The sequence below is a fragment of the Hyla sarda genome, unplaced genomic scaffold, assembly GCF_029499605.1.
Source record: "Hyla sarda isolate aHylSar1 unplaced genomic scaffold, aHylSar1.hap1 scaffold_659, whole genome shotgun sequence".
In the NCBI taxonomy this organism is placed as follows: domain Eukaryota; kingdom Metazoa; phylum Chordata; class Amphibia; order Anura; family Hylidae; genus Hyla; species Hyla sarda.
The window spans coordinates 98,099-113,643 of record NW_026610674.1 but is presented as its reverse complement, the minus strand read 5'-3'; the positions used below and the strand labels follow the sequence as shown (position 1 = coordinate 113,643).

Here is a 15,545-nt window from a genome sequence, read left to right as displayed (position 1 = left end):
ATATATATATATATATATTTCTCCGCCGAAATCACTTTTAAACCCATTTCCACCTTTTTTTCCCTTCTCTTCCTCTTACTTTTTTTTCACGTTTTTTTACGTTTTTCTCCTTTTCGCCTCTTTTCTGGGCGTATTATTCTTCTTTTTCTTCTTTTTTTCCGTCTAATGCATACCCCATCAGTGCAGCAATGCTTATTCAATACCGCCAGCAGATGGAGACACTGGGGGATAATTTTCTAAGGATTTATACTGATTTTTCCTGTCTGAATTTGTCGCACAGAAAGTTGCAGGCCAAATATGTGTGACATTTCTGCGACTTTAGCTTCTAGAGCATTTTTACAACATTATACATAGGTGCTGAATACATAAAAAGCGACTGTTCAGCGACAGACAAGTCGCATCGGCTGAAAGTAGGCCAGAATGTCAGTCCATGTTGGAGCAGGTTTAGATACAGTCTAAAGTATAGATCTCAAAGTCTGTGCACAGAATTTAGCAAGGGCCTCGCACCTTCTGATGCATCAGGTAGGTGCACAATAGCATAGCCTAACCCTCTGTACTTTGGTCTATATTGATGCGGGACATAGACAGCCAGCTGATGACCAATCCATTAGTGCAATGGATGGCTGGAAGCATTTGTCTTTGCCTTTGCAATACCACAGAAGCAATGCATGGTCAATGTACAGCAATGACACACCTGTGTGAACAGCCAGGAGACCCCCCCCCCCCATGTTATGTTACATAGTTACATAGTTAGTACGGTCGAAAAAAGACATATGTCCATCAAGTTCAACCAGGGAATTAAGGGGTAGGGGTGTGGCGCGATATTGGGGAAGGGATGAGATTTTATATTTCTTCATAAGCATTAATCTTATTTTGTCAATTAGGAACATTCAGCACCCACCCGCTATCAAGGCAGCTGCCTATCATGTCATGCCCTACCTGCACAGGTGTGCTGGCTACTCAAATGATCCAATTAAGGAGGCCATTTAGTCAGCAGCAGCAGAAGTCCTGTGCCTGGACGCTCCAACAGCGGCCAGACACAAGCAGAAGCAGCAGAAGCAGCAGCAGCAGCACCACCTTTTGTTTTTTGGCTGCAGCAGCAAGGCCCACAGGGCTGGCTAGCTGGCTAGCCAGCAAGCAGGTAGCAATGAAAGTAGGAATCTTTCTTTTTAACCCTGTAAGGGGGTGGTGCACTGTACCCGAAGATACTGCCATATCGGGTCAATGCATAGGGCGACGGAAGCAAGCTTCGAAATCGGCCCCCGTTCTCAAAAATCCATTTAATATATGGTCCCCAGATAGGGGACGTATCAGATATTAAACTGATAAGAACAGATACTACACTTGATCTTAGCCAAAAGGCCGAGAAGCGATAACCGTGAAAGGGGCGGGCCCAACAAGGTCCCCTTCATGGGCACTATCACTGCTTGCTGTCAGGGAGGCTGCCAGACAATTTTCCATGCACACTCTGGGCTGGGGGGCAGTCAACCACCAGTACACACAGCAGAACCTAAACCCATACCATTATTGCTAAGCAGCAAGACAGGGGCCCATTGCACTCCCACGGGGCCTTTTTAAATGCAATCCATAACCCGGATTTGCCAGGAACCCTTCTTACTCCTCCTACTTGCATGTGACACTGGGCTTAGGATCTGCATAGGAAACACACACACAAGCACACACCTACCTTTGTTGCCTGCAGATGCCTCCTTGGCTGTCCCCAAACGGTATCAAACCAACACCCACGGGAAGCTGTAAGCATAGAGGACATGCCTGCACCCCATTGGACTTACCTGTGTGGGTTAAATCCGGGTTATTTGACAACCTATGGCGGTGATGGTTCTGCTCAGGCAGAGCAGTGCTGATGCTCCTCATAAAGCTGTCGCTGCTGTGAAGGTTCTAGGTGACATCACAAATCCCTATGGTTACATACACAACAAAGCTGGGTTGTTGTTGTTTACACTCTGCAAGGCCTGTGGAAGTGAGTGACATCATAGCACTGTAGTTCTGAGGGTTCTAGATGGATGCAACAATCTCCTGTTGCTTCTATGAAGGCCATAATAGACGACATCACCAAACAGCTCCATAGTCACATACACAGCAAAGGAGAGATGTTGTTTACACCTAGTGATGTCAGTGGTATTGAGTGACATCACAGCACAGTGCTAAGGCTCCTGGGCCTGGACACAGCAGCGGCTGCAATATCTCAACGGAGAATACGTTTATATATATGTGTGTGTGTGCGCGTATATATATATATATATATATATATATATATATATATATATATATATATATATTTCTCCGCCGAAATCACTTTTAAACCCATTTCCACCTTTTTTTCCCTTCTCTTCCTCTTACTTTTTTTTCACGTTTTTTTACGTTTTTCTCCTTTTCGCCTCTTTTCTGGGCGTATTATTCTTCTTTTTCTTCTTTTTTTTCGTCTAATGCATACCCCATCAGTGCAGCAATGCTTATTCAATACCGCCAGCAGATGGAGACACTGGGGGATAATTTTCTAAGGATTTATACTGATTTTTCCTGTCTGAATTTGTCGCACAGAAAGTTGCAGGCCAAATATGTGTGACATTTCTGCGACTTTAGCTTCTAGAGCATTTTTACAACATTATACATAGGTGCTGAATACATAAAAAGCGACTGTTCAGCGACAGACAAGTCGCATCGGCTGAAAGTAGGCCAGAATGTCAGTCCATGTTGGAGCAGGTTTAGATACAGTCTAAAGTATAGATCTCAAAGTCTGTGCACAGAATTTAGCAAGGGCCTCGCACCTTCTGATGCATCAGGTAGGTGCACAATAGCATAGCCTAACCCTCTGTACTTTGGTCTATATTGATGCGGGACATAGACAGCCAGCTGATGACCAATCCATTAGTGCAATGGATGGCTGGAAGCATTTGTCTTTGCCTTTGCAATACCACAGAAGCAATGCATGGTCAATGTACAGCAATGACACACCTGTGTGAACAGCCAGGAGACCCCCCCCCCCCCCCCCCATGTTATGTTACATAGTTACATAGTTAGTACGGTCGAAAAAAGACATATGTCCATCAAGTTCAACCAGGGAATTAAGGGGTAGGGGTGTGGCGCGATATTGGGGAAGGGATGAGATTTTATATTTCTTCATAAGCATTAATCTTATTTTGTCAATTAGGAACATTCAGCACCCACCCGCTATCAAGGCAGCTGCCTATCATGTCATGCCCTACCTGCACAGGTGTGCTGGCTACTCAAATGATCCAATTAAGGAGGCCATTTAGTCAGCAGCAGCAGAAGTCCTGTGCCTGGACGCTCCAACAGCGGCCAGACACAAGCAGAAGCAGCAGAAGCAGCAGCAGCAGCACCACCTTTTGTTTTTTGGCTGCAGCAGCAAGGCCCACAGGGCTGGCTAGCTGGCTAGCCAGCAAGCAGGTAGCAATGAAAGTAGGAATCTTTCTTTTTAACCCTGTAAGGGGGTGGTGCACTGTACCCGAAGATACTGCCATATCGGGTCAATGCATAGGGCGACGGAAGCAAGCTTCGAAATCGGCCCCCGTTCTCAAAAATCCATTTAATATATGGTCCCCAGATAGGGGACGTATCAGATATTAAACTGATAAGAACAGATACTACACTTGATCTTAGCCAAAAGGCCGAGAAGCGATAACCGTGAAAGGGGCGGGCCCAACAAGGTCCCCTTCATGGGCACTATCACTGCTTGCTGTCAGGGAGGCTGCCAGACAATTTTCCATGCACACTCTGGGCTGGGGGGCAGTCAACCACCAGTACACACAGCAGAACCTAAACCCATACCATTATTGCTAAGCAGCAAGACAGGGGCCCATTGCACTCCCACGGGGCCTTTTTAAATGCAATCCATAACCCGGATTTGCCAGGAACCCTTCTTACTCCTCCTACTTGCATGTGACACTGGGCTTAGGATCTGCATAGGAAACACACACACAAGCACACACCTACCTTTGTTGCCTGCAGATGCCTCCTTGGCTGTCCCCAAACGGTATCAAACCAACACCCACGGGAAGCTGTAAGCATAGAGGACATGCCTGCACCCCATTGGACTTACCTGTGTGGGTTAAATCCGGGTTATTTGACAACCTATGGCGGTGATGGTTCTGCTCAGGCAGAGCAGTGCTGATGCTCCTGATAAAGCTGTCGCTGCTGTGAAGGTTCTAGGTGACATCACAAATCCCTATGGTTACATACACAACAAAGCTGGGTTGTTGTTGTTTACACTCTGCAAGGCCTGTGGAAGTGAGTGACATCATAGCACTGTAGTTCTGAGGGTTCTAGATGGATGCAACAATCTCCTGTTGCTTCTATGAAGGCCATAATAGACGACATCACCAAACAGCTCCATAGTCACATACACAGCAAAGGAGAGATGTTGTTTACACCTAGTGATGTCAGTGGTATTGAGTGACATCACAGCACAGTGCTAAGGCTCCTGGGCCTGGACACAGCAGCGGCTGCAATATCTCAACGGAGAATACGTTTATATATATGTGTGTGTGTGCGCGTATATATATATATATATATATATATATATATATATATATATATTTCTCCGCCGAAATCACTTTTAAACCCATTTCCACCTTTTTTTCCCTTCTCTTCCTCTTACTTTTTTTTCACGTTTTTTTACGTTTTTCTCCTTTTCGCCTCTTTTCTGGGCGTATTATTCTTCTTTTTCTTCTTTTTTTTCGTCTAATGCATACCCCATCAGTGCAGCAATGCTTATTCAATACCGCCAGCAGATGGAGACACTGGGGGATAATTTTCTAAGGATTTATACTGATTTTTCCTGTCTGAATTTGTCGCACAGAAAGTTGCAGGCCAAATATGTGTGACATTTCTGCGACTTTAGCTTCTAGAGCATTTTTACAACATTATACATAGGTGCTGAATACATAAAAAGCGACTGTTCAGCGACAGACAAGTCGCATCGGCTGAAAGTAGGCCAGAATGTCAGTCCATGTTGGAGCAGGTTTAGATACAGTCTAAAGTATAGATCTCAAAGTCTGTGCACAGAATTTAGCAAGGGCCTCGCACCTTCTGATGCATCAGGTAGGTGCACAATAGCATAGCCTAACCCTCTGTACTTTGGTCTATATTGATGCGGGACATAGACAGCCAGCTGATGACCAATCCATTAGTGCAATGGATGGCTGGAAGCATTTGTCTTTGCCTTTGCAATACCACAGAAGCAATGCATGGTCAATGTACAGCAATGACACACCTGTGTGAACAGCCAGGAGACCCCCCCCCCCCCCCCCCATGTTATGTTACATAGTTACATAGTTAGTACGGTCGAAAAAAGACATATGTCCATCAAGTTCAACCAGGGAATTAAGGGGTAGGGGTGTGGCGCGATATTGGGGAAGGGATGAGATTTTATATTTCTTCATAAGCATTAATCTTATTTTGTCAATTAGGAACATTCAGCACCCACCCGCTATCAAGGCAGCTGCCTATCATGTCATGCCCTACCTGCACAGGTGTGCTGGCTACTCAAATGATCCAATTAAGGAGGCCATTTAGTCAGCAGCAGCAGAAGTCCTGTGCCTGGACGCTCCAACAGCGGCCAGACACAAGCAGAAGCAGCAGAAGCAGCAGCAGCAGCACCACCTTTTGTTTTTTGGCTGCAGCAGCAAGGCCCACAGGGCTGGCTAGCTGGCTAGCCAGCAAGCAGGTAGCAATGAAAGTAGGAATCTTTCTTTTTAACCCTGTAAGGGGGTGGTGCACTGTACCCGAAGATACTGCCATATCGGGTCAATGCATAGGGCGACGGAAGCAAGCTTCGAAATCGGCCCCCGTTCTCAAAAATCCATTTAATATATGGTCCCCAGATAGGGGACGTATCAGATATTAAACTGATAAGAACAGATACTACACTTGATCTTAGCCAAAAGGCCAAGAAGCGATAACCGTGATAGGGGCGGGCCCAACAAGGTCCCCTTCATGGGCACTATCACTGCTTGCTGTCAGGGAGGCTGCCAGACAATTTTCCATGCACACTCTGGGCTGGGGGGCAGTCAACCACCAGTACACACAGCAGAACCTAAACCCATACCATTATTGCTAAGCAGCAAGACAGGGGCCCATTGCACTCCCACGGGGCCTTTTTAAATGCAATCCATAACCCGGATTTGCCAGGAACCCTTCTTACTCCTCCTACTTGCATGTGACACTGGGCTTAGGATCTGCATAGGAAACACACACACAAGCACACACCTACCTTTGTTGCCTGCAGATGCCTCCTTGGCTGTCCCCAAACGGTATCAAACCAACACCCACGGGAAGCTGTAAGCATAGAGGACATGCCTGCACCCCATTGGACTTACCTGTGTGGGTTAAATCCGGGTTATTTGACAACCTATGGCGGTGATGGTTCTGCTCAGGCAGAGCAGTGCTGATGCTCCTCATAAAGCTGTCGCTGCTGTGAAGGTTCTAGGTGACATCACAAATCCCTATGGTTACATACACAACAAAGCTGGGTTGTTGTTGTTTACACTCTGCAAGGCCTGTGGAAGTGAGTGACATCATAGCACTGTAGTTCTGAGGGTTCTAGATGGATGCAACAATCTCCTGTTGCTTCTATGAAGGCCATAATAGACGACATCACCAAACAGCTCCATAGTCACATACACAGCAAAGGAGAGATGTTGTTTACACCTAGTGATGTCAGTGGTATTGAGTGACATCACAGCACAGTGCTAAGGCTCCTGGGCCTGGACACAGCAGCGGCTGCAATATCTCAACGGAGAATACGTTTATATATATGTGTGTGTGTGCGCGTATATATATATATATATATATATATATATTTCTCCGCCGAAATCACTTTTAAACCCATTTCCACCTTTTTTTCCCTTCTCTTCCTCTTACTTTTTTTTCACGTTTTTTTACGTTTTTCTCCTTTTCGCCTCTTTTCTGGGCGTATTATTCTTCTTTTTCTTCTTTTTTTTCGTCTAATGCATACGCCATCAGTGCAGCAATGCTTATTTAATACCGCCAGCAGATGGAGACACTGGGGGATAATTTTCTAAGGATTTATACTGATTTTTCCTGTCTGAATTTGTCGCACAGAAAGTTGCAGGCCAAATATGTGTGACATTTCTGCGACTTTAGCTTCTAGAGCATTTTTACAACATTATACATAGGTGCTGAATACATAAAAAGCGACTGTTCAGCGACAGACAAGTCGCATCGGCTGAAAGTAGGCCAGAATGTCAGTCCATGTTGGAGCAGGTTTAGATACAGTCTAAAGTATAGATCTCAAAGTCTGTGCACAGAATTTAGCAAGGGCCTCGCACCTTCTGATGCATCAGGTAGGTGCACAATAGCATAGCCTAACCCTCTGTACTTTGGTCTATATTGATGCGGGACATAGACAGCCAGCTGATGACCAATCCATTAGTGCAATGGATGTCTGGAAGCATTTGTCTTTGCCTTTGCAATACCACAGAAGCAATGCATGGTCAATGTACAGCAATGACACACCTGTGTGAACAGCCAGGAGACCCCCCCCCCCCCCCCCCATGTTATGTTACATAGTTACATAGTTAGTACGGTCGAAAAAAGACATATGTCCATCAAGTTCAACCAGGGAATTAAGGGGTAGGGGTGTGGCGCGATATTGGGGAAGGGATGAGATTTTATATTTCTTCATAAGCATTAATCTTATTTTGTCAATTAGGAACATTCAGCACCCACCCGCTATCAAGGCAGCTGCCTATCATGTCATGCCCTACCTGCACAGGTGTGCTGGCTACTCAAATGATCCAATTAAGGAGGCCATTTAGTCAGCAGCAGCAGAAGTCCTGTGCCTGGACGCTCCAACAGCGGCCAGACACAAGCAGAAGCAGCAGAAGCAGCAGCAGCAGCACCACCTTTTGTTTTTTGGCTGCAGCAGCAAGGCCCACAGGGCTGGCTAGCTGGCTAGCCAGCAAGCAGGTAGCAATGAAAGTAGGAATCTTTCTTTTTAACCCTGTAAGGGGGTGGTGCACTGTACCCGAAGATACTGCCATATCGGGTCAATGCATAGGGCGACGGAAGCAAGCTTCGAAATCGGCCCCCGTTCTCAAAAATCCATTTAATATATGGTCCCCAGATAGGGGACGTATCAGATATTAAACTGATAAGAACAGATTTTTTTTTTTTTTTTTTTTTTTTTATCTAAAGCCGAGGAACGTGCTTTCGATTCACCCAAAGTGCAAGAAAAAGTGCAAACGTGTTACACTAAAAAAACGTGCACAAAGGATGCGGTCTATCGCAAGCCCTTCTCCGATAGGAGAGAGGCCCCCCAACAAACCTTACCCTTCGCCTCCGGACCAAAAGGTACCTGCGAGGTTCCAGGTTCGATGTCCCTTTTCTCCGAAGCTACTAGGGGACCACAAATGCTCCCGGCATCCCCCTTGGCGTTAGCCAAGGTATCTGCCCGCAGAGCCGATTACGGTAGGTACCCTGCCAAAGCAGGAGTACCCGGGGTGTTTGCAGGGAGGTGCGGAACCTAATGGCCACACACACCTCCCCTAGACCGCCAGGAGGGACACCCAGAAGGGCTACCGCATCCTGACCAATCCTGTGAACACACAACACGCAAAAAGTGACACAGTGAGACAAAAAAGAAATAAATAAGTGAATGTGTGCAGATATACTGCCCGGACATCCGGCCGGATCTATAAAAATTTCTCTGATCCTAGCCAGAAGGCCGGGAATCAAGAGGTGAGTGCCACAAGGTGAAGAGATTATGGTGCCCGTGCTTCAACTCAGTGAGTCTATTCTCCCAGTGAGTTTCGGCACCTCGGGGTCACCACTCCCCGAGGCACAAAAGTACCTCGGCTCTAGACCCTCTCAGCCTCATGGCGAGACCCGGAGGGAACAGGTCACATCGGGGCAGCCGTCGAGCTGATTCCTCAGAACCAGCCCCGGAAAGCCCTGGTACACCTGCATCCTCCATGCAGCACCCATCCCCACCAGCATGAAAACTGATAAGAACAGATACTACACTTGATCTTAGCCAAAAGGCCGAGAAGCGATAACCGTGAAAGGGGCGGGCCCAACAAGGTCCCCTTCATGGGCACTATCACTGCTTGCTGTCAGGGAGGCTGCCAGACAATTTTCCATGCACACTCTGGGCTGGGGGGCAGTCAACCACCAGTACACACAGCAGAACCTAAACCCATACCATTATTGCTAAGCAGCAAGACAGGGGCCCATTGCACTCCCACGGGGCCTTTTTAAATGCAATCCATAACCCGGATTTGCCAGGAACCCTTCTTACTCCTCCTACTTGCATGTGACACTGGGCTTAGGATCTGCATAGGAAACACACACACAAGCACACACCTACCTTTGTTGCCTGCAGATGCCTCCTTGGCTGTCCCCAAACGGTATCAAACCAACACCCACGGGAAGCTGTAAGCATAGAGGACATGCCTGCACCCCATTGGACTTACCTGTGTGGGTTAAATCCGGGTTATTTGACAACCTATGGCGGTGATGGTTCTGCTCAGGCAGAGCAGTGCTGATGCTCCTCATAAAGCTGTCGCTGCTGTGAAGGTTCTAGGTGACATCACAAATCCCTATGGTTACATACACAACAAAGCTGGGTTGTTGTTGTTTACACTCTGCAAGGCCTGTGGAAGTGAGTGACATCATAGCACTGTAGTTCTGAGGGTTCTAGATGGATGCAACAATCTCCTGTTGCTTCTATGAAGGCCATAATAGACGACATCACCAAACAGCTCCATAGTCACATACACAGCAAAGGAGAGATGTTGTTTACACCTAGTGATGTCAGTGGTATTGAGTGACATCACAGCACAGTGCTAAGGCTCCTGGGCCTGGACACAGCAGCGGCTGCAATATCTCAACGGAGAATACGTTTATATATATGTGTGTGTGTGCGCGTATATATATATATATATATATATATATATATATATATATATATATTTCTCCGCCGAAATCACTTTTAAACCCATTTCCACCTTTTTTTCCCTTCTCTTCCTCTTACTTTTTTTTCACGTTTTTTTACGTTTTTCTCCTTTTCGCCTCTTTTCTGGGCGTATTATTCTTCTTTTTCTTCTTTTTTTTCGTCTAATGCATACCCCATCAGTGCAGCAATGCTTATTCAATACCGCCAGCAGATGGAGACACTGGGGGATAATTTTCTAAGGATTTATACTGATTTTTCCTGTCTGAATTTGTCGCACAGAAAGTTGCAGGCCAAATATGTGTGACATTTCTGCGACTTTAGCTTCTAGAGCATTTTTACAACATTATACATAGGTGCTGAATACATAAAAAGCGACTGTTCAGCGACAGACAAGTCGCATCGGCTGAAAGTAGGCCAGAATGTCAGTCCATGTTGGAGCAGGTTTAGATACAGTCTAAAGTATAGATCTCAAAGTCTGTGCACAGAATTTAGCAAGGGCCTCGCACCTTCTGATGCATCAGGTAGGTGCACAATAGCATAGCCTAACCCTCTGTACTTTGGTCTATATTGATGCGGGACATAGACAGCCAGCTGATGACCAATCCATTAGTGCAATGGATGGCTGGAAGCATTTGTCTTTGCCTTTGCAATACCACAGAAGCAATGCATGGTCAATGTACAGCAATGACACACCTGTGTGAACAGCCAGGAGACCCCCCCCCCCCCCCCCCCCATGTTATGTTACATAGTTACATAGTTAGTACGGTCGAAAAAAGACATATGTCCATCAAGTTCAACCAGGGAATTAAGGGGTAGGGGTGTGGCGCGATATTGGGGAAGGGATGAGATTTTATATTTCTTCATAAGCATTAATCTTATTTTGTCAATTAGGAACATTCAGCACCCACCCGCTATCAAGGCAGCTGCCTATCATGTCATGCCCTACCTGCACAGGTGTGCTGGCTACTCAAATGATCCAATTAAGGAGGCCATTTAGTCAGCAGCAGCAGAAGTCCTGTGCCTGGACGCTCCAACAGCGGCCAGACACAAGCAGAAGCAGCAGAAGCAGCAGCAGCAGCACCACCTTTTGTTTTTTGGCTGCAGCAGCAAGGCCCACAGGGCTGGCTAGCTGGCTAGCCAGCAAGCAGGTAGCAATGAAAGTAGGAATCTTTCTTTTTAACCCTGTAAGGGGGTGGTGCACTGTACCCGAAGATACTGCCATATCGGGTCAATGCATAGGGCGACGGAAGCAAGCTTCGAAATCGGCCCCCGTTCTCAAAAATCCATTTAATATATGGTCCCCAGATAGGGGACGTATCAGATATTAAACTGATAAGAACAGATACTACACTTGATCTTAGCCAAAAGGCCGAGAAGCGATAACCGTGAAAGGGGCGGGCCCAACAAGGTCCCCTTCATGGGCACTATCACTGCTTGCTGTCAGGGAGGCTGCCAGACAATTTTCCATGCACACTCTGGGCTGGGGGGCAGTCAACCACCAGTACACACAGCAGAACCTAAACCCATACCATTATTGCTAAGCAGCAAGACAGGGGCCCATTGCACTCCCACGGGGCCTTTTTAAATGCAATCCATAACCCGGATTTGCCAGGAACCCTTCTTACTCCTCCTACTTGCATGTGACACTGGGCTTAGGATCTGCATAGGAAACACACACACAAGCACACACCTACCTTTGTTGCCTGCAGATGCCTCCTTGGCTGTCCCCAAACGGTATCAAACCAACACCCACGGGAAGCTGTAAGCATAGAGGACATGCCTGCACCCCATTGGACTTACCTGTGTGGGTTAAATCCGGGTTATTTGACAACCTATGGCGGTGATGGTTCTGCTCAGGCAGAGCAGTGCTGATGCTCCTCATAAAGCTGTCGCTGCTGTGAAGGTTCTAGGTGACATCACAAATCCCTATGGTTACATACACAACAAAGCTGGGTTGTTGTTGTTTACACTCTGCAAGGCCTGTGGAAGTGAGTGACATCATAGCACTGTAGTTCTGAGGGTTCTAGATGGATGCAACAATCTCCTGTTGCTTCTATGAAGGCCATAATAGACGACATCACCAAACAGCTCCATAGTCACATACACAGCAAAGGAGAGATGTTGTTTACACCTAGTGATGTCAGTGGTATTGAGTGACATCACAGCACAGTGCTAAGGCTCCTGGGCCTGGACACAGCAGCGGCTGCAATATCTCAACGGAGAATACGTTTATATATATGTGTGTGTGTGCGCGTATATATATATATATATATATATATATATATATATATATATATATTTCTCCGCCGAAATCACTTTTAAACCCATTTCCACCTTTTTTTCCCTTCTCTTCCTCTTACTTTTTTTTCACGTTTTTTTACGTTTTTCTCCTTTTCGCCTCTTTTCTGGGCGTATTATTCTTCTTTTTCTTCTTTTTTTTCGTCTAATGCATACCCCATCAGTGCAGCAATGCTTATTCAATACCGCCAGCAGATGGAGACACTGGGGGATAATTTTCTAAGGATTTATACTGATTTTTCCTGTCTGAATTTGTCGCACAGAAAGTTGCAGGCCAAATATGTGTGACATTTCTGCGACTTTAGCTTCTAGAGCATTTTTACAACATTATACATAGGTGCTGAATACATAAAAAGCGACTGTTCAGCGACAGACAAGTCGCATCGGCTGAAAGTAGGCCAGAATGTCAGTCCATGTTGGAGCAGGTTTAGATACAGTCTAAAGTATAGATCTCAAAGTCTGTGCACAGAATTTAGCAAGGGCCTCGCACCTTCTGATGCATCAGGTAGGTGCACAATAGCATAGCCTAACCCTCTGTACTTTGGTCTATATTGATGCGGGACATAGACAGCCAGCTGATGACCAATCCATTAGTGCAATGGATGGCTGGAAGCATTTGTCTTTGCCTTTGCAATACCACAGAAGCAATGCATGGTCAATGTACAGCAATGACACACCTGTGTGAACAGCCAGGAGACCCCCCCCATGTTATGTTACATAGTTACATAGTTAGTACGGTCGAAAAAAGACATATGTCCATCAAGTTCAACCAGGGAATTAAGGGGTAGGGGTGTGGCGCGATATTGGGGAAGGGATGAGATTTTATATTTCTTCATAAGCATTAATCTTATTTTGTCAATTAGGAACATTCAGCACCCACCCGCTATCAAGGCAGCTGCCTATCATGTCATGCCCTACCTGCACAGGTGTGCTGGCTACTCAAATGATCCAATTAAGGAGGCCATTTAGTCAGCAGCAGCAGAAGTCCTGTGCCTGGACGCTCCAACAGCGGCCAGACACAAGCAGAAGCAGCAGAAGCAGCAGCAGCAGCACCACCTTTTGTTTTTTGGCTGCAGCAGCAAGGCCCACAGGGCTGGCTAGCTGGCTAGCCAGCAAGCAGGTAGCAATGAAAGTAGGAATCTTTCTTTTTAACCCTGTAAGGGGGTGGTGCACTGTACCCGAAGATACTGCCATATCGGGTCAATGCATAGGGCGACGGAAGCAAGCTTCGAAATCGGCCCCCGTTCTCAAAAATCCATTTAATATATGGTCCCCAGATAGGGGACGTATCAGATATTAAACTGATAAGAACAGATACTACACTTGATCTTAGCCAAAAGGCCGAGAAGCGATAACCGTGAAAGGGGCGGGCCCAACAAGGTCCCCTTCATGGGCACTATCACTGCTTGCTGTCAGGGAGGCTGCCAGACAATTTTCCATGCACACTCTGGGCTGGGGGGCAGTCAACCACCAGTACACACAGCAGAACCTAAACCCATACCATTATTGCTAAGCAGCAAGACAGGGGCCCATTGCACTCCCACGGGGCCTTTTTAAATGCAATCCATAACCCGGATTTGCCAGGAACCCTTCTTACTCCTCCTACTTGCATGTGACACTGGGCTTAGGATCTGCATAGGAAACACACACACAAGCACACACCTACCTTTTGCCTGCAGATGCCTCCTTGGCTGTCCCCAAACGGTATCAAACCAACACCCACGGGAAGCTGTAAGCATAGAGGACATGCCTGCACCCCATTGGACTTACCTGTGTGGGTTAAATCCGGGTTATTTGACAACCTATGGCGGTGATGGTTCTGCTCAGGCAGAGCAGTGCTGATGCTCCTCATAAAGCTGTCGCTGCTGTGAAGGTTCTAGGTGACATCACAAATCCCTATGGTTACATACACAACAAAGCTGGGTTGTTGTTGTTTACACTCTGCAAGGCCTGTGGAAGTGAGTGACATCATAGCACTGTAGTTCTGAGGGTTCTAGATGGATGCAACAATCTCCTGTTGCTTCTATGAAGGCCATAATAGACGACATCACCAAACAGCTCCATAGTCACATACACAGCAAAGGAGAGATGTTGTTTACACCTAGTGATGTCAGTGGTATTGAGTGACATCACAGCACAGTGCTAAGGCTCCTGGGCCTGGACACAGCAGCGGCTGCAATATCTCAACGGAGAATACGTTTATATATATGTGTGTGTGTGCGCGTATATATATATATATATATATATATATATATATATATATATATATTTCTCCGCCGAAATCACTTTTAAACCCATTTCCACCTTTTTTTCCCTTCTCTTCCTCTTACTTTTTTTTCACGTTTTTTTACGTTTTTCTCCTTTTCGCCTCTTTTCTGGGCGTATTATTCTTCTTTTTCTTCTTTTTTTTCGTCTAATGCATACGCCATCAGTGCAGCAATGCTTATTTAATACCGCCAGCAGATGGAGACACTGGGGGATAATTTTCTAAGGATTTATACTGATTTTTCCTGTCTGAATTTGTCGCACAGAAAGTTGCAGGCCAAATATGTGTGACATTTCTGCGACTTTAGCTTCTAGAGCATTTTTACAACATTATACATAGGTGCTGAATACATAAAAAGCGACTGTTCAGCGACAGACAAGTCGCATCGGCTGAAAGTAGGCCAGAATGTCAGTCCATGTTGGAGCAGGTTTAGATACAGTCTAAAGTATAGATCTCAAAGTCTGTGCACAGAATTTAGCAAGGGCCTCGCACCTTCTGATGCATCAGGTAGGTGCACAATAGCATAGCCTAACCCTCTGTACTTTGGTCTATATTGATGCGGGACATAGACAGCCAGCTGATGACCAATCCATTAGTGCAATGGATGGCTGGAAGCATTTGTCTTTGCCTTTGCAATACCACAGAAGCAATGCATGGTCAATGTACAGCAATGACACACCTGTGTGAACAGCCAGGAGACCCCCCCCCCCCCCCCATGTTATGTTACATAGTTACATAGTTAGTACGGTCGAAAAAAGACATATGTCCATCAAGTTCAACCAGGGAATTAAGGGGTAGGGGTGTGGCGCGATATTGGGGAAGGGATGAGATTTTATATTTCTTCATAAGCATTAATCTTATTTTGTCAATTAGGAACATTCAGCACCCACCCGCTATCAAGGCAGCTGCCTATCATGTCATGCCCTACCTGCACAGGTGTGCTGGCTACTCAAATGATCCAATTAAGGAGGCCATTTAGTCAGCAGCAGCAGAAGTCCTGTGCCTGGACGCTCCAACAGCGGC

The 15,545-nt window shown here is 46.2% G+C and overlaps 6 non-coding genes and 1 pseudogene across 6 annotated transcripts; all 7 read right to left on the bottom strand.

The window, feature by feature from the left end:
- Nucleotides 1–1,183: 1,183 nt before the first annotated feature.
- LOC130342863 (U2 spliceosomal RNA) lies at nucleotides 1,184–1,374 on the bottom strand. Its single transcript, XR_008882335.1, has one exon. It is a non-coding gene; the product is annotated as a U2 spliceosomal RNA (small nuclear RNA).
- Nucleotides 1,375–3,471: 2,097 nt separating this feature from the next.
- LOC130342862 (U2 spliceosomal RNA) lies at nucleotides 3,472–3,662 on the bottom strand. The gene has a single exon (XR_008882334.1). It is a non-coding gene; the product is annotated as a U2 spliceosomal RNA (small nuclear RNA).
- A 2,087-nt stretch (nucleotides 3,663–5,749) lies between these two features.
- On the bottom strand, nucleotides 5,750–5,940 carry LOC130342801 (U2 spliceosomal RNA). Its single transcript, XR_008882282.1, has one exon. It is a non-coding gene; the product is annotated as a U2 spliceosomal RNA (small nuclear RNA).
- A 2,073-nt stretch (nucleotides 5,941–8,013) lies between these two features.
- On the bottom strand, nucleotides 8,014–8,204 carry LOC130342817 (U2 spliceosomal RNA). The gene has a single exon (XR_008882295.1). It is a non-coding gene; the product is annotated as a U2 spliceosomal RNA (small nuclear RNA).
- Nucleotides 8,205–8,897: 693 nt separating this feature from the next.
- Nucleotides 8,898–9,057, bottom strand: LOC130342818 (U2 spliceosomal RNA; annotated as a pseudogene).
- A 2,091-nt stretch (nucleotides 9,058–11,148) lies between these two features.
- Nucleotides 11,149–11,339, bottom strand: LOC130342861 (U2 spliceosomal RNA). The gene has a single exon (XR_008882333.1). It is a non-coding gene; the product is annotated as a U2 spliceosomal RNA (small nuclear RNA).
- Nucleotides 11,340–13,418: 2,079 nt separating this feature from the next.
- Nucleotides 13,419–13,609, bottom strand: LOC130342860 (U2 spliceosomal RNA). Its single transcript, XR_008882332.1, has one exon. It is a non-coding gene; the product is annotated as a U2 spliceosomal RNA (small nuclear RNA).
- Nucleotides 13,610–15,545: the final 1,936 nt, after the last annotated feature.